Source organism: Siniperca chuatsi, linkage group LG8 (assembly GCF_020085105.1).
Source record: "Siniperca chuatsi isolate FFG_IHB_CAS linkage group LG8, ASM2008510v1, whole genome shotgun sequence".
Classification (NCBI taxonomy): Eukaryota; Metazoa; Chordata; class Actinopteri; order Centrarchiformes; family Sinipercidae; genus Siniperca; species Siniperca chuatsi.
This window is the reverse complement of record NC_058049.1, coordinates 2,848,269-2,867,910: the sequence shown is the minus strand read 5'-3', so window position 1 is coordinate 2,867,910 and position 19,642 is coordinate 2,848,269. Positions and strand designations below refer to the sequence as shown.

The 19,642-nt window shown below is 42.6% G+C and overlaps 1 protein-coding gene across 1 annotated transcript in view; it reads right to left on the bottom strand.

Annotated features, from left to right (window-relative positions):
- The window catches only part of LOC122880471 (complexin-2), a 64,124-nt gene extending 48,237 nt beyond the window's left edge, over positions 1–15,887 (bottom strand). The window contains exon 1 of the mRNA XM_044205631.1: positions 15,723–15,887. The gene's annotated coding sequence lies outside the window, so the exon portion shown is untranslated. The remainder of the gene's footprint in view (positions 1–15,722) is intronic.
- Between the last annotated feature and the right edge of the window lie 3,755 nt (positions 15,888–19,642).

Below are 19,642 nucleotides of genomic sequence, written 5' to 3'. Positions count from 1 at the left end.
GTGGGCGGCGATGCTGTGTGGGCAGGAGGTTTGCTACGCCTGCCAACTGCTCGAGTGCAGTGATGAATGTTGCTGGGAGATGGAGAGCTGCACTGTAAAAAAACCCCCACAAAAATAAAACAAAATAACTCAAACCAGAAAAACTAAAGAGGAGCGAGCCCGGTTACATTTTTTACCTCTCTATTCGTTGTCTGTAGAGTTACAACTACTGTTATTTTCACTATCAACTTACTTATCATGTATGTTCGGCATGGCTCTAGGGATGGCAATGTTGCTGGTCTGCAGGTTGATCCACCACTTTGGTCCAGATGGAAATATCTCAACTACTGGATGGATTGCCATGAAATTTAGTACAGACATTCATGGTTCCCAGACCGGCTACCCTACTGACTTTGGTGATCCCCTGACTTTTCATCAGCAGGTCAAAATTTCACTTTGTTCAGTACTTTGGTTTCTGACCAAATACCTGCAAAACTAATGATATTCCCGTCAGCCTCAGCTCAGTACTTTGTGTTTAATGCTAAGTAGCAAATGTTAACATGCTAACATGCTAAACTAAGATGTTGAACATGGTAAACATTATACCTGCCTAACCTTAGCATGTTAGCATTGTCATTGTGACTTTATACATTTAGCTCAAAGCACCGCTGTCTAATTACATCTTTTTGGCATTTTGGCTTGATAAATGACTTAATTGAGCAATTATCAAAATTATTATTGATTTATTTTTGTTGATCAGCTAATTGATTGATTGTTTCAGCACTAGTTTTTGGCTTTGTGGAGGGAATCTGATTTGTTCTTTTAGCACACTGTTGTTAACTGATAAGGAACATTTTAAAAACACAGACCCCGACCTTTGACCTTTAACAGCTGCTTGTAATGTTTGGTGGCGGCTGAAGCCTGTTCAACTCTTGTAAAACACTTGAGGTGAGAGGATTATCTGAATGCTGAAACTGTAAAGTCGTCCACATTGAGTTGGAATAATAAAAAGTGTGTGTTTGAGTATCGGGGCGGAGGGTCAGGGGGTTTCTGTGGGTGGGGGGAGTATATAATCAAGTTACGTTCAATATAGCTCTTCCTCCTCGACAAAGTGGATGTGACAGCAGGAACAATGGATGATTAGCAATATAAACACAGAGCTCTGGAGCTCGCAGTGGGTCGCTCACTGCCCCTCACCGAGAGGAAGATCTGCAGAGAGTTTAAAAATCCTGAGAGACCTCAGAGAACCCCCACATACAATAACGTTGTTAAAGAGAGTATTCTAGTCAGTTATGGAGCTTATTGCACCACTATGGACAGGAAGTCTTGGGAAGATGTGGTGTATCTGATTCTGAAGTATTTTTGTGGTATGCACAATTCATGCACATTTCTGTATTTGTATCAAGACTGCAGTGAGGTTTTTTTTTTCTTTCCATTGGCATTGGTAAATAAATAGAAGCAGGTCAGTCAGTCTGTGTTTGCGCCTAAATCTACAGAAAAGAGTAAAAATAAAGCACACGTGTGATCATGAGTAGTTGGCTCACAGGAGCAACATTCACAGTTTAGGAAAAGTAAACGGCACAAAACCCAACTAAATTTTTATTTTCTGAAAATACATTATCACCATCATCAGAATAACCACGTCTAAAGTCTGTAGCCACGAGAGTGGCCACATTAGGCTGTTATGATCATTACTCAGCATAAGACAGAAGACAAAATTGTTAAATGGATAAAACATGAAGAGTTTATACGCTGGATTTATAGTAAACTGACTTTAGCTGTGTGTGAAAAAAACGCACTTACATAACCTGTTACTCAAACTGGAATGCCCTCACCAACGCAGCCCCCGGTGGTGTTTTAACGCATGGCTGTTTTTGGTCTGATTGCCGGCTTACAGCGTAGCTACAGTATGAAGCCTTTAGAAGTAGCCACCGCAGCAACGCTGCAGGCTACGCCGTAGTTGACATGCACCTCAGTGGCTTCGGAGATACCACATGGGGACTGCAAGAACTGTGATTGCTTGTGTTTTCTCCTACAAGAGAAGTTGATAGTGACGACAACATTGAGGAAGTTGAAGAAAGACTCAGTAATCTTCTGCTTTTCAGAAACCCACATTTATCAAAGACATCTGCACTGCAATCCTTCTGCTTCCCTTGATCTCTATCACAGTGACTGAATGAACATGAACACAGCAGCTGCACAGCAGTAGTCTCAAGAAGGCAAACCTTCCCATTGTTTATCTATATCACAAAGTGAATGTAAACACAGTTACTGTGGAGTATATAATAAAAGAACAGCCTGATAATGTACAATACACATGGCCGAATTTACCTGTTACGGGGCCCCGGAGAAAAAAAAAAGTATTCTTAGGCCCCTACACTGACCGCCCATAGTACCCACACTGTGTGTATGTGCCTTGTTAAGTTCTCAATAGGTACAGAGCACACAGCAGGCTGGCAGCTTCATTTTATAAAAATACCCTGAAACCAACCATCATTCCTGTGCTGGAATAATATTACCTGGCCCAAGGTTTTCTGTGTTCAATTAGTGTGAGGTAATTTTGGGGGCCCCTAGGAGGTCTGGGGCCCTGGGGCAGTTGCCTGCTTTGCCCAGTTGGTAATCATGATTTGTTGGATGTACTCAGACTGCAGAAGCGTCATACTAACTTCAGCTGAACTTGACAATGCATTTTTACACAGGAGGACTGTGGATTTTGTCCCCCATCTTTTACATTGAAATCACTTTAGGAAGCGATTTCTTTACAGCCACTATGGACAGGAGGAACGATTACAACGACCTATAACACTTTCAATGTATTGTTTTAAGACAGACTTGAAAAACCTATCCTTTAAAGATCCTCCTGCAGAGCAGAAGTGCAAAAATGGGGACTTGTTCTCCATCTGTAACTCTTCCATTGTTCAGTCCAGATATAGCTTCTATCTGGTACAAATTCTAATTCATGACCTGTTTCTGTTTTAGGCCTCGTACAGTGAAATGAGACACTGCTGTCACGCTGCCAACATTGTGCTGAACAGTGTAGCAGGGCCAAGATTTGCCCCATTTCCTGTCACTGAGTGACAGTGTGAGGAGCTCCATGATAAACGCAGTGACAGCCGGGTGCTAAACAGGACATCAGAGGCCTCGCTACAGTGGCAGCTCGCCAAACCAGCGTCGTGCCCGAGTACAAGACGATTTATGTTACTGTGCAACAGCTCAGCATAGCGTTTCAACAGGAAGTCTCTTTGGTTTCTTCTGAATATATTGAAGGTATTTTGTTTGAATTAAGTGAATTGGCTCTGCTTCAAGGCAGCTCCAGTGTGGGCCAGCCACAAGTTATAACTTAGTGGTGGAACCTGCTGTGCAGTTAATTAGCTGGAGGATTCTGGATGGTGGGATTCATTACATGGCTGACTGAACAATAAATCCGTGTGTTTTCTGAGGGGTGACATGAGGGGCTCAGTGAAGCCGAGGTCGAAGCACAGACACAAGGCTTTGTCCGAGGAGACCTGGAAACACTGAACTATGATGGGATTCTGAATTTAAAGAAACTAAGAATATTTGCATACCGGATAATAGTTTCATACTCTGGGGACAGATGGTAGAGCCACAACCTTCAGCTGCCTCTGGTCCTCCACAAGTATAATTTAATTGCAGTTATTATTGCTTTTTAAGCCAGTTTAATGTCACAGTTGCATAGAAAACGACTTGTTTCACCTTCCAGGCTAATTCTTCTTTTTTAAAAAGCAAATAATTGCAAATCTTGCAATTTTATATAGAAACGTGGTTATTTCAATTCACGGGATGAAGCTGAGTATTGCTTCTCTTTCACATGAATAAATTACCATAACTGATTAAATAAACTTCTTTTCTCTGCTGTCTGGAACTGAATGGAAATGAATGAATCTGAGACGTTTGGCTTAAACCGAATTTAAGTGCAACACCAGGCAGTGTTTCACTTGCCCCTCTTGTATAAAGGTTCACGTCTGTTGGAGCTCTACAGAGGAACCAGATATATCAGGATTTTGGATACACACACAACACTTGTTAGTAGGATCAATCCACACTACTACGTTTTCATTTTAAAATGCACTGGTTTTGCCATGTTTACACATAGCGTCCACACTACTGCAGCGTTTGCGCCCCAAAAACGGATACGTTTGGAAACGCAGCTGGCCCCGTTGTCTCTGGGGTTGCATTCTAGTCTGGACGTGCAAAAACTTTTAGAAACGATGACACAGACACCCACGTTCGCTTCTTGAAGGGGTCTTGTCAGCCACTACATCGTTCCCCGATTCGTTACGCCCCTATCATGTGTCCCTCGACTACCAGTTGCTCATTCACCGTGGATAACGTGGTCTTAGCCTCGTTGTCGGTCCAAGCAAAGAAATCTCTGTTCTTACTTTCTGCCATTGCTGTTCTTCGTTTGCAGTATTTAGTATAACTGAACATCCACTGACACAGTAGACAATCTGCTTCCTGTTTACACCGGCTGGATGGAGAGTAGCGTGGATGTAGCCTAAGAAAAATATAGAAGAACACCAGCCTTATCCTGTAATCCTCACCTGCTCTACACTGTCTGTCTCACTCTGTACCCCCCCCACAGCAAAAAGCAATGATGTAAATGACTTCACAGCATTGAACACAGAGCAGTAAAATACTCAAACAAACTGAGATGCAGCCTCCTCTGTCTCTGATACTGCGCCTCCCTCCCTGCTGCCGCACAAGCTGCTTTCTCTCCCAAGTCAGCCAGAACATCACCGATTGGCACATGCTAACACGGTGATCCGTGGCAACAGGTGCCAAAGGGTCGTTGCCGGGGCAACAGTGGCACTTTGCATCAGCTATAGGACAGTGTTGAAGTGAGGAAGAGGCCAACAACACACAGGCTTCTGAGTTTAGCTGAGTTTAAGAAGCAGAAACACTGAATGAGCACAGAGAGCAGGGATATAAACCTGATGTAGTGTTATTACTAGTATTGTTATATTGTATTTTTCAACATTAATACCTAACTGTACATGTTAAGCCTTTCATTGGCTAAAATATATCTTAGAATGAGAGGTTTCCACAATGAACAACATAGCAACTAACGACAGCATACTATGATGATATATAATAACAAAAGGCACACATTCATTCTGAAAAGCAGTTAAACAGAAAAACATGAGGTTTAAAATTTTATATTGAGATTAATTTGTAAAGGGAACAGGGTCATACCAGCAGAAAATAATCAAGCAATAATCAGGAGGCACACACACATCCATAAATTTTTTGGGTTTCCATTTCCAAAAGAAGAATTGGAAAGGAGACAGCAGCGTGTGGGAATTTTTTCATCATTTAAAAGAAATTCAAAACATGGGATTGGAACGGCTCTATTGGAGTGGAAGACACAATGTCCACATGTCCACATCACAGAGAGTCAACTAACAGCAGCAGCATCACACCGGACAGACAGAAGAAGTACTGGACTCAAGGTATCCCTTAAACACTGCAGCACTGAAGACCAGGAAAATACAGATGCAGAAACTGTTTCTTTGTTGAGCTGCACGGGATTAAAACCGATTTGTATTCAAAACTGTCACTATTATGTCAAAGTGATGTCCCGTTATTCTGACCTTTAGCGCACAAAAGTCCATTAAACGTCTGAGTGGTCATTAAAAAGCAATAAATGTCAAAATATTTTACTATGAGTCAGCTAATGGGAAACAAAAGTTAAATCTATCACAGGTGCGAGACACATAATGAGCCAGAGAGGCGTCGGTGACTCAGACAGTTTTTAGGATGAGTCATCAATTCAGAGCTGATCAGTTAAACGCTCCATCAGCTGCACAGTGAGAGACAGGCGGACAGGCAGATGGACAGGCAGACGTGCAGTTTAACAAACAGGTAGACAGAATGAAGATTAGAGAAAGCAGCGGACAGGCAGTCAACGTCTCTAAGCTTGTTTCTCTGTTACTCCTCAGTCTACAGGGGTCATATGTTAGCATGCTAACGTTAGTTCCGTCAGTTAGCTAATGCAGTTAATTAACAGTATGAAAAGGTTCCACCTGGCAATTAGTACATATTAACAGCTAATCTCTATATAGTAACTAGTTTGCCATGTTAGATGCTGTATCAGGGTAAAACCAAAAGTTAACACATTGCTAACGCATTGCGCCAAAGGACTTTTTTGTGGGGGGTGGAGGGGTTCTTACTTCCGCCCCCATTCACGCCTCACCTCAGTCACGTTCCTGAAGACGTTAAAGCAGCTGTCTGAAGATAATTTTGGGAAATGTTGGGTATTCAGTGTGCCATTACGCCGTAATTACCACTGCAGCAGTGACTACTAGATTAACACCTCAGTGGGATTTACCTTGTTGAATAAATGTTAAATACTTTTATAGATGATTATTTTTGGCATTTCTGCTTTATTATGATGGTGATAGCTGGAGAGAGACTGGAATCGAAACTGCGGTAAGGACTCAGCCATGATACATGGTAAACCCTCTACCAGGGGAGCAACTGGTGCACCCCTGTTACATGCTTGAAATTTTATGTAATATTATTAATTATATTAATATTGTCACAGTAAAATCAGTGACAATTACTTTGCTTAAGTTTGAAAAACTGAAATGTGACGATTTTCAAGACTTTTAATTGTGTAAAACTTGCTGCGTAGCTTGGATTCAGTGCAATCTTGAAAGTCAGCTGTAGTCACACTTTAAATTATATAATCAGCAAAGTTCTCTTGTCTTTACTGGGGAGCTGTTTGTTGTCTCAAACAGCTGATCTGCACCAGCTACGACGGGTTTGATCTGACAGAATTACTGTCCTGCTGTTGGCTTTTAACTGGAACGCAGCAGCAGGTCAGTAATCCCCACCCTCTACAATTCACCTTCATCCTCCTCCTCCTCCCTTTATGCTTCTAATTAGCTTCTGTCATAACTATGGAGCTTCATCCTCAACACCCGCCAGTGTAACTCTGCGTGTGTGTGTGTGAGTGTGGCCTGCAGCCTGAATGTGAGCAGTTGACTCACTCTTCAAACAGTAATTGAGGGTTTAAACTCCCTCCACACTTGAGTCTGATTGTGTCTATTGTTTGTACTCTAGTGTGTGTACGTGTGTGCACTTGTGGTCTCGTACTTCTCTCGCACTATCTTTGTGAGGACCAATTGAGTTTTTGACAGGGATGTTTGAGGGTAAAGACTTGGTTTAAGAGTTAAGGTTAGGATCAGGTTTAGGTCAGGGTTAGGGGTGAGGGAATGCATTATGTCAGTGAGGGTCCTAAAAGGTATCCAAGTACAAAAGTGTATAAACAGAGAAGGAAATGAGCGTGGGCTCAAGGCAAAAATAAAATAATGTACCTATCACATTAAAAGATGACCGAAAATGCTCTCAAATAAGCCTTTTTCGTTTCCATTGTTTTATTTACAGGTAAAATTATCCAGTAATTCCCAAGAAAAAAGGCAAAGACCAGAGGAATGTCTGGAAAACAAGCATGGTTTCCTATCCTGTTCTGTCAATCATCTTGTGACCTTGCAAACTTGTCTTGCGACCCCTTGTGGGAGCCACTGAAGGAGACTCTACTGTATCTTTCTAGTGTAGTCTGAAGCATGACAAGCAGAGGAACAAAAGACTAGTGCTGAAACAATTGTTGATCAAAAGAAAATTAATCGGCAACTAATCTAATAAGACAGTGAAGTTTAAGCAATTTATAAAACAAAAATGCCAAACGCTGTTGGTTTCAGCGTCTGAAATGCGCAGATGTGCCTGTTATATATCATTGTAAATTGAATGTCTTTGGGTTGCGGACGGCTGGTCGGACATTGGGCTCAGGAAACTTGTCAGAATCAGAATCAGAATCAGAAATACTTTATTGATCCCCGTAGGGAAACTCTTTGTTACAGCAGCTCGCCTTTACGTCAGTGCACACAGGAGAAAGTACTAGAAAACGATATGATACACTATAAACAAGGTCAGAAAATAAATTAAGTATCATATCGGTATAAGTATAAGATAAACTAAGTGTCGAGTACCAAGTGGGTTTACTGGTTGATGATGAAAGTACAGTATAAATACATTGTAACTAATTATGTAATAAATAATAGTAATAAGTGGAGGTACTGTCGAGAGTAATTGAGGTAATTGAGGTAGTATCAGTAACAATAAATAAGAAAAACTAACAAGGGAAAACTAATATTGCACGGGAGTAGTACACAGAATATTGCACAATTATTATTAATTATGGCGGAGATGTAATGCTCAATGTCCAGTTTAGTGACCTAGGGTCAAACAGACTAACCCTTAGAGGGAGGAGTTAAATAGTTTGATGGCCACAGGCAGGAATGACTTCCTGTGGCGCTCTGTGGTGCTTTTTGGGGGGGATGAGTCTTCCGCTGAAGGTGCTCCTTTGCTTGACCAGCACGTCATGGAGCGGGTGGGAGACACTGTCCAAGATGGCGTGTAGTTTGTGATGGGAATTGTCACTATTTTCTAACATTTTACAGACTAAACGATCAATCGATTAATTGAAAAGATAACCGGCAGATGTTAGTTGCAGCCCAACAAAACAACCCACAGCACACAAAAACCATTGCAACAACAACAAATCAAACAACCAACATGGTACAAGAAAGCTGAACAATGGAGAGTGAAGATTGATTCCCCCAGTTTCCAGCAGTAAGAAAGAAGTTCAAATTGAATGAACGCTACAGATAAAGTGATTATTTGCCATCAATGCGAATGTACTGTCCCTGTCAATAAAACGGTCTACCTCTGAATCATGACTCAAGTGAAATGAAATGGCAGTTCAGTTCAGTTCCCCTTAAACGCAGAACAAGAGGACAACAAGGTCAACTCTGAACTGAACTTCTAACCCTGCATGGATGTATTTATACTTATGTTCACAGATCATGTGACTGCGTCCCGGTGTGCGACCGAGGTCGCGTTAAGCCGGTCTCCGCTCCTCTCCTGGTGCTTCAGGCTGTCTCCGGCCGAACTGGGCTGCAGCGGGAAGATAAGGCGGCGGCTGAGCCTCCTCAGAGCGCAGCGTGAAGCTCGCATCGCTTTATCTGCATAACATTTCAACAAGATTAAACACTCCATCCAGCCGCTATCAGCCCCCTCTGACAACACAGCAGCTGAATTAAGTAACAGCCTCAGCAGTCAGGACCGATTCCCCGGCTCAGTGACGCTCAGGATCTGTCAGGGTGACTCTGTCCTCTTTGGATCCAGGTCAAACTGGGGACCAACTGAGGAGAGCTTTTGAAGTACATGGCCGTGAAGTCGCTTTAAGAAGAGCTAAGATAGGTTCATAAATGCCACTGAGCTGAAACAGCAGCCAGGAAGTCTGCAACTCTGAGTTTCAACCTGAGTAGTTAGGGACGGACTGGGTAACAATTCAGGCCGGGAATCTAACTTCAGTCCAGGCCAATCTCCACATTCACTCCATTCCCAACAGATTACGTATACCGTTTAGCGTTTTGTTGAAATATTTTTTCTGTTTACTGTTTATGCCAGTAACATATCTTTTACTTTCAGTTTAAAAAAACATCCAAAATAGTTAAAAGCAGCCAAGTGTCTTCAGTTTCAAGAGTTAATCAATTGCACTTCCATAATTAAGGAATAAATATTCATATTTTGTGCACTTCTGGAGTGTTTGTTTTGCACCTGGCGTTTCCTCAGAGCTCTGACTGTTTATCATCATGAAGCTCTGGTCGCTCTGAGTAACTGGAGCTACTTCCACCTGACAGAAAAGACTACACAGGTCTTTATTTTCCAGATTATTTCCATGCAGACGCATCTCCTGCTTTCCTACATAGTTACGTTTTTTAAAACACATAATCATCTCGGGAAAGGGAGTTGGGATATGAGATACCTTTTCTCATTCTCTCTTTTTCCTGCTGTCCACTGACTGAACATTGTGTTGATGTGTATGTACATGCGACCAACCGCGTGTGATGACAGACAGAGATCATACCATCAGGTTAAAGCAGGCGGAGGAGCTGACGGTCTACAGTTGTGAGGGACTGTAGCTGCCCTGTGTGGTTTTCTCTTTGATTTACCCATTTCATTCAGCTTTTTTAACACTGGCCAATCAGCTTGCATGGCCACTGGGAATTCTCTCGGTGCTCCCGATGGCCAGTCCGGGTCTGTGAGTTGCAATTTAGAATATCTAAATGTCCCTTTTCACAAACTTGGCCCACATGCTTCTGCTTCATCTTAGCAGGGTTACTGCTGCTGGTAACAATTAGTTTCATACATGCCTGCATACATATGGGCACTATACATGGTTTGGTATTAAAACAACACATTTTGGGAGCCTTATGCCAAAATTTGGAATTTGGGGGCAACACTCCTCAATGTTACCAAGCAGGTGTTATTTAATTTTTACTACGACAATTTTTACTTGTTTTTGTTTAGGAATTTAATTGTCATAAATGGTAGTAACGAAACAGGCAAGTTGTAAAGACATGACATTTCCTTGGAACATGTAACTCAAAGAGATTCTGTATTTTCTGTAAATACCTCTTGACTTTGCATTGAACAGTACATTAAAGGATAATGTTGTGCTACGTGTGTAAACCAAACTTTAGCTGTCTAATATTGTAGTCTACTCTCCATTTGAACTTAAAATCAGATCTAAGCAGTGATTTTATAATCATGTCATTTCCTGTCATTTAATCTGATCCTTTACATCTGTCTTTGAGTTGTGAAGAAAAGTGAAGCTTCCTGTATCTCAGCAGCTGTGAAATCTAATACAGTGACAGCTTTGTTACCCAGAGTGACCGTCATCAGTGAAAACTAATCAACCAAAATCTGGCAAAGGAACGCTCCGAAGCCTGAAGCCTGTCTCCAATTCTCTCCCATGAAGCTCAGCATTTCCTGAGCAACTCCCTTCATCGTGGCTGTCCTCGTGTCATAATTTCTGGATAATGGATGAGATTTTAAATTTTTTATATCGTCATGCGCAGACTGCAAGACTGAAAGGCGATGAATAATAAATGAAACAGTAAATCTGCTCTCACACGTAGACACAATCTTTTAGTTTTCAGACTACACCTTAAGAGTAAGTCACCTGTATGAGGCTGAGAGTGTAGTGAGAGGTCTCCCAGCATGAAAACTGTGAGATTCATTCTAAATAAAAACCTCCAGACAGCCTAATTGAAGGTATTTCAGTGCAGTCGGGTTATAAATATGCATCTTTTATGAATTCCATCTAAGGTCGCTCCTGTAGTGAGGCTCCTACAGAGTGAAAGCATGACAAAATACTCTTCACACACACACACACACACATTGATATTATCAGCATGCAAATGTTCAACAGAGCATCAGGGATGTGTTCAGTGTGAAAACATTTTGCAGCAGTTTGGAATGTTTTTTCTGGTTTCCTCCCAGCGGTGATCAACCAGCTCCATCTCCTCCTGTTTGGTGGATCTACGGTGGTGAAAACCAAGACATCAGTGGTGAAAACCCATTGGCTCAGTGACATACACGGACAAAACAGTGTTCCAAACAGACACAACGAAGCACAGTCCATTGTGTTGGCTTACTACATATTCAGTTGTTCTTATTCAATGTACTTGTTTGTTCTATATGGATTATTTTTTTACATCCATTTGCCCTGGAAGCAATAAATCAGGTATTACTTCTCTTTTTAGCTTGGAAGAAGGCACATTGTTGCAGAAAAGTCTGCACAACATATCCTTCATTACATAGGGTTTCCATTTCAAGTTGTTTTACTTGTCTACTGCCTAATATGCAGCATGAGAATACTACACACCATGAAACCTCTGTAAAACATTCTCTGAGAGTCACTTGTTGAGGGAACAATGAGTTGGATGCACCTGTGTTTCCACTGCATCTCACAGTCTTCATCGGTGAATGAAGACTGTGAGATGCTGTTGAAAGCTCATTGAGCTAAGATTTATTTTTGGTCAAACTATTGTTTCCAAGGTAAAGAATGTATTTTTCGGCTCAACATTTTCTACATATTGGCAGGACTGAACACAAACATGATATCATCTGTTAAGCAACAGACTGAGATAAATGAACCACACTCACTCGAGGACTCATCTAGTTTAACATCATCCACCATGCCTGAGTGTTGAAGCCAGTGCAAAAGCTGAATTACCCTAAATGTTAACATACTAATCTAAAACGCTCCTCAAACTGCATGTCAAGTGTTAAACTCTCACCAAATTTAAAAAAACAACAAATCAATGGATTTCATGGTGGGCCGTGGCATCTCTGCAACACAACACGCACCTCTGCTCTATGTTCCAGCAACAGTTTCCAACGGGAGTCAGTGACGTTGCACATCTTGACTTGATGTCTGCATTATGTTTCAGCAACAAATGACTGTGGATGGGGTAAGCTTTAGCTCCTGTGATGACCATCAGATGCTGTTTCCAAGAAAACTCTCAGGGTGCTGAATAAAAATGTGTCTCTTGAAGAGTCTGAAGAGTTAATGTAACTTTTCTAATTTGTGTCTTGAAGGCAATTTAAAAAACAAATTGTGACATTTCAAGGATATTAAAGGAAAAATCTGTAAGCAAATGGGCAGTCACGCTACCAAAACGTTTGGAACTTGCCGTCATTCTCAAATTGATTTGAGGGGAAACACAAAATGTCAGTTTGTTCATCTATAAGTCTATATATGTCAATATGCCTTGAGCTTATATGGTCAAGACTAACACTGACAGGGCTGGCCCTTTAAGGCTATTTTGGGGTTGATTGTGCTTGATTGACAGGTGTCTCAGCATGTTATACTCAGCCAAGGTGGTCGCCACTTGCTTTCCACCTCACCTCCACCCCCCTTCACCAAATTAGGAATTTCTGGCTCCAGCAACGGCTAGATGCAAAGCGACCCTTGGCACTTTGTCCATGTTTTCACTGAGCATTTCAACAAATCTCAAAGTCTGCCTTCAATATGGAACAAGATGAGTGACGGGTTTGCCTCTCAGCATATAGCTCATACTGTACAGTCGATGTGGTGGAGCTAAGGGCATATCAGTGCAGTGATAGCTCACATGTATAGAGGTCTGTTTATGGCAACAGCGGGGTGACAGACAGCCCGAGAATGCCAACATGCCGGGCGAATCTTTCTGTGGAGCTGTCACGCAAACCTCTCACTGCTCAGGAGCACAAAGCCAGAGATTCAAGCAGCGATGCTCGAGCTGGTTTTCTATTGAGAACAGAGAAACGATGCAGTACTGATAATGGAAACTCATTCTTTTTCTCACACTCACAATGAGCCTGAAGTCAATGCAACGACAACAGCAGATAATACTTGCCATCTGCTTTGGTTGCTGATATATTGACGTGTGATTAGTTATAAAGGCACAGGGGGGGCTCTGCGATCGGTCAAACAGCAGTTATTTACAGGCAAAAGGCAGTGGCAAAAGGGTTTAGATAAAAGGCCAACAGAAATTACACCCATACATGCAACCAGCAGCACTTAGAACAGGACGTGAGCTTTAAAGTCAATTATTTTCTCAGTTTCACTGCTCACGTAGCTCCTGCTCTCTGACTCTCAGGGCGGACCTGCTGTTTTTGAGCCTACTTGGGGATTGACTGTTTGGATCTGCCACAAATCTCAGGAATCCTTCCAGAGGGTTGAAAGTTAACAAAGTCAAAGCTACAGGTAAAAGAATGGAAAAAATGCAGGAAAAAAAAAGATCTCAGCAGCTGTGGAACTACAATCACTGGCTGAGAGGACATACTGCCACCACCTTTGTTATGGTTCAAGAAAACACTATTGACATCAATGATGTCTTGTAGTTAAAGTTGGATTTATAGTTCTGCGTTAAGGGGTTACGGCGCTAATGAGGAAACACGTGGAGAAAACAACAACTGTGGATTCACAGTGATAGGAAACGGTGATGGCGATGAGCGGAGGGTTTGCCCGATGTGCATCTCTGAAAAGGAGAAGACTCCTGAATCATTTCTTCACTTTCGTTCACGTTGTCGTCATTCAACAATCTCTGCAGGCATTAGAAACTTGTCGGACAAACACAAGTAGCCCAAGCTGACCAATCACAGTTCTTATGGTCTCCACATGGTATCTCCGTAGCCGCTGGAGGCCCGACGTGTAGTTATATTTTTGAGTAAGCGTGCATCAGCTGCGGTGCAGCCACTGTAGGTACCCCATAACCTCTTCACATAGAAATTCGGCTCCTGGTAAGACGTTTTTGAGATATCTTGGTAACAAACAGACAAAGAAACTGACTGGAGAATGAACATCCTGGTTTAAGGACCATGTGCTTCACATTATAAACTCTGAGCACAGGAAGCTCTTATATGTACTTTAGTGTTTGCTGCACCTTTTCAGATCACTGAACAGCCTGGAGGAACAATAAAGAGCACTTTACTGAATGATGTTGTTGCTATGTTTCTGTGGTTACTGTCCTGATAGTGATACTGTACTTTGTGATTACTGACTATTGTATATTAGGAGTTTTTATGTCTCTGTCTGATTTCTCCCTGTATGACTGATCAGTGGTGCAAAATGGTGATTCTTAATAAGAACCTCTCCTTCTTTGATCCCAAGGGACTGACACCAACACAGGACAGTTAAGTTACATTTAGGTTTAAAATCGCTGAAAGAGTAAACTTCAGCTGCTGGGATTATCTGGACATGATGCCATGTTGTAGCCTATGCAGCCAGTTCTCCACAGGAAGAAGAACTGTACACGGTCTCCAAACCACAGAGTACCTTGTTTTAGAGTGATTTTCCTTTAAATGTGCAGTAAAGCTGTTTTATAGGTTACTATGGCTCTGTCTCTCTCTGCATGTGATTGGCTATACCGGAAGATGCTTGTATCTCACACCCATTTGCACACACACACACACAGGCACGCACACCACCTCTCAAACACTATCTGACAAGCCTGTACACACACATGCGCGTGCACAGAGACACACACCTTTCATTTCAAACACTATTTCCTTGATGCACAAACACAAACACACGCACACCGCTCCCGGTGCATTACATAAAGCTAATCAATGCACTGGCAGCTATAAATAATTCAGTCTCTCCACCAGCCGAGATGCTGCTGCTGCTGCTGCTGGGGCTGCTGCTCGGTGCTGGTGACGGAACTGCGGAGGACCGGAGCCGGGCAGGCCCTCCTCATCAGCAACGCGGGAACTGCCTCATCCTCATCAATGATTTTCAGTGAAAAGCCCTCAGCTGCAGCCTCCTCATCCTCCTCGCCCCTATCTCATCATTCGCACCTACAGGCGAGATATGGCGGTGAAAGATGCAAGAAGATCCGCCGTCACCTGGTTGTATCGATAACATGGAGGGGGGGCGGGGGGTGTATCACCCGCAGCATGCCTTGATGATGAGCACCCGGTGGCCCGAACTGAATTGTAACACTGTGATTTTTGCAGAGACAACGTGTCTTTCCTGCCGAGCTGTTGCATGAAAGCATCCAGCCAGGTGAAGCTGACTGATACCTGCAGCCTGCAGACAGCCTGTCGCCTGGATGGATGTGTGTGTGTGTGTGTTTATCTGCACAAACACTCACACAGAGACACACACCAGCAGCTCACGTCTAAAACCTGTACGCACCCTCTCACTCCTCATCTCCATCTTCACACCGCTGAAATCATCCGAGCTGCACCACAAATCACCGAATCACCTCCCCAAACAAACAAACAAACAAACAAACAACACAACATGATAACCGAGCGTCCCCTCCGCCCCTTCCCAACACATTTTCTGGGATATTCTGGCGCACGGTGCGTTTCGTTTTACTGACCTGATGCGTCTGAAGCGACCGAGGCGGCGAAAGGGATCCCGACCAGTCTGCAGCCAAACCTCCGTTTGATGTCTGTCCTATATCCCGTCTCTCTCTCTCTCTCTCTCTCTGTGTGTGTCTCTCCACCTCCACTACCACCCCCTCCTGCGCACTATTACCTCACAGCCTCCACTCTGTTCGTCCAAGACAGGAGAGGAGAGAAGAAAATGGTTCAATAAAAACCCAGAGACACAACAGGTCGTTTAAATTTCTAAACAGAAACGTGTTAAAAACACCTAAAATGAACCGGTGAAGGTGCAAAACCCCTTGAAACCAGCACCGGTACCTTGGACAACTCTTTAATAGGAATAATAAACCGGAATACAAGCAGACAAGCTGTTTCTCCGTTAAGAGTTCATAATACTTAGTTTTTAACAGAGCAGAAGAATAAAGTCAGCTCTCCCAAGCACAAATACTAATACTCTCCCTCAGTGTGCCTGCATTCAAAGTTCAAATAAAAATGAGCCTATAAACTCGAAAATCCCATTAAAAGCAAAACATATTTACTTTTTGAAGACATTCCTGTGGTTTCAGCATCAGCAGCCTTACCTCACAAAAAATATCCTGAATTATTCATTGTTTTGTTTGCTGTGGGTCACACAGGCTGGCCAAGCAGCAGAGTTTGAACAAATGGGAGGTTCATGCCATCGTCAAGGAAACTTTTTAGCATGTAACTCCATCCACAAATTGTTATTTTGAAATGTCTGTTTGTGTACAGATTAAACAAACAAGATACAGCTAAACTCTGTTAACTCCAAAACTCAGCAACTCACACCAAAACACTCTAGATGGATACATAGCAGCACAGGTGTAAGAGGAAAAATATGTATTTTTGATTGACATAAAAGTTATATCAATCTTCTCATCTCACTCTTGGAAAGAAAGCAAATAAGCATAATTCCTTTCATTTGTTCCCTAAACATCAGCAGGGAGTCCACCCATCAGGAGCACACAAGATACCTTGCAGTCCAGAGTAATTAGAGCCAGTGCTTTTCTAATTATAAGCAAACATGTGGATCAGGTGGACACACATGATACAATCACCTGAGCCACTGGAGCTGTTGACTGCTAACAAAATAGTAAGGTGTTTTTATTTTTATTTTTTATCTTTGTTAAAATAACAAGGTGTTCAGATTTGACTCCAGTGAAGCAGTAGACACTCATTCAGGAACATGATTCAGAATTTCAGAAAGATTGATGAAAGAAACAATTTACGAGAAAGTTACTGAAGCTGGAGGAGCAGATGTCAGCTAAGAGAAGAGGCAGGGCTTCTGCTCTTTATAAATAAAAATAATGCTGCCGCTGCGTTCAGGTGTCATCGGCTGTCAGAGCAGCCGGTGTCGCTGCCTCCTGTCTGACTGTTGTTATTAGAGGCTGCTGATGTGAAGCCTGGCGTAACACTAATGCACTCATTGTTAAAGTGTCATTACCAGCCTCATTTATCACTGAGAAAACACACACACACGCACACACACTTACACACAAAGCAAACAGACAGGACAGGTGCTGCCTGCTGCTCACCACCATGTCACGCTAACAACATGAATCAGCTGAATGAAAGCAAACGCTGAAACAACTACCTCACCAAAAGCAACACGTGCAGTAGAAATAAACCATTTTCTCAGATGTAAATCAACTTAGATGAAGAATTAGACTTGAGTGTATTGTGTCTAAATATGTTTTTAATCTATAATCCCATGAGGTATGATGGTACTTGTCTGATGTTTTTCATGGCATTGTTTATCAGAACCTAAAAAAGGTGTTTCCTGGTTCTATTGCTCTGTCCCAATTCTATACTACATACTCACAGAGTTTTGACTAAGTAATGTGCTTAGACTGGAAAAGTGACAAAATGAAGTGTACTGTGTAAGATGTCTTTGTGCAGACTAAATTCAGAAAATGGAGGAGCTGTTCACAGCCGCAAAAAGCTAAAATGAATTGTTGGAAGTATTGAAACATCCCCAGAAACATCTTCTTAGTCCATATACATACTCATAAGACTTCAGTACCCCTGAGTGTCAGGTCTTGTGTTTGGGGGCTAATTAATGGAATATCTATATAGACACTTAAGGGCTCTGTTTGCCCTATTTGTCTGAAAGACTGAAAGCTTGTTTGCAATAAAATAGAGCACACAGATCCCAGTGTGCAGAAGCTTTAAAGGCACACAGGAGCCTTCATTTGTACACCATAAAGGTACAAAGCAGTTCCCCAGTTTTGTTCCAATTCAGCCAAAGCTCATTTCACATTGTTTCAGCTTGCAGTAGGTACTGTAGGTCTAACTCCTCATACATCATTTTGGTAATCTGCTGCAAAAGTTTTGAAGGAGTTTTTCTAAAGTCTGGAAGCATTGACGGAGAACTGCTATTGTCTGATCCAATAATCCACCCAATTCAAACTCAAAGCAAAAAAACAAACCACAATATACAAGATAGATTTATTGATAATTTTACAACACAGGGTTGTATAACGAGATTGTGATTGTAGTTCCATTTATGCTACGCAAAAACAAACAAATGTTATGTACAAAAATGATATACAGTAGATTAGAGAATATATAATAAGTCATAGAAATGAAAACTATTGCATTACATTACATGGTGGCGTGCTGAGGATGAATTAAGGAGTCTCACAGCCTGAGGGAAGAAGCTGCTCTGTGGTCTGGTGGTACGACAGCGGATGCTTCTGTATCTCTTTCCAGACGGCAGCAGGGTGAACAGGCTGTGGCTGGGTGGGTGCTGTCCTTTAGTATCCTTTGGGCTCTGCTCAGACACCGCACCGATATCACTGACGCCCAGTAGGTTGGTACCAGTGATCTTCTGAGCAGTTTTAATCGCCCGCTGCAGAGCAGTGCACATCCCATGCCAGTTTGAGATGTTTACAGTCAGGATGCTTTCTATTGGTCCTCTGTAAAAGTTAAAAAGAACTTTAAGAAATACAGCTGTTTCTGAGCTTTCTTGACCAGGGTGGAGATGTGAGAGGACCATCTCAGGTTCTCTGTGATGATGATTCCCAGGAACCTTGGTTCTCCTTGGTTTTGCTGACGTTGAGCAGTAGGTTGTTCGCTGTGCACCGCTCTGCAAGATTGTCGATTTCCTCCCGATATGAAGTCTCATTGTTGTTTGAAATCCGGCTGATGATGGTGGTGTCATCCGCAAACTTCACCACAGAGTTGTCTCCATGACGGGGGCTGCAGTTATGGGTGCACAGCGTGAATAGGAGGGGGCTGAGCACACAGCCCTGGGGGGCTCCGGTGTTCAGCACTAGAGCGGACTTTCTGAGGTCTGTTTGTAAGGAAGTCCAATATCCAATTACAGAGTGTGGTACTCAAGCCCAGAGCGCTAAGTTTTCCAATCAGTTTCATGGGGGAGATTGTGTTGAATGCTGAGCTGAAATCAACAAACAACATTCTGAAGTAGGTGTAGTTGATCTCAAGGTGTGTGAAGTGGAGGGCAGATGGCATCCTCTGTGGATCTGTCAGTTCTGAAAGCAAACTGGTGAGGGTCCACACTGGCTGGGATGTTGTTCTTTATGTGCTGGAGAACCAGTTTCTCAAAGCCCTTCATCAGAATGGGGGAGAGATCCACAGGGCGGTAGTCATTTTAGACTAGACACTGCAGACCTTTTAGGTACAGGGACGATGGCGGCTGCTGAGACAGTGATATGTTAAAAATGTCAGTAATAACATCAGCTAGCTGATTGGCACATACAGCTTTACAGCTGACTCTTTGTTGGGGAGATCAAAACAAGCATAAAATGTGTTTAGCTCATCTGGTAACGTGGCCTCACAGATGATGGGGGCGCTCCTGCTTTTTGATCACCTGCCACATATCTTTGGTGTTGCTGGTGTTGAGGTCTCTCTCCAGTCTCTGCTGATGTCTCAC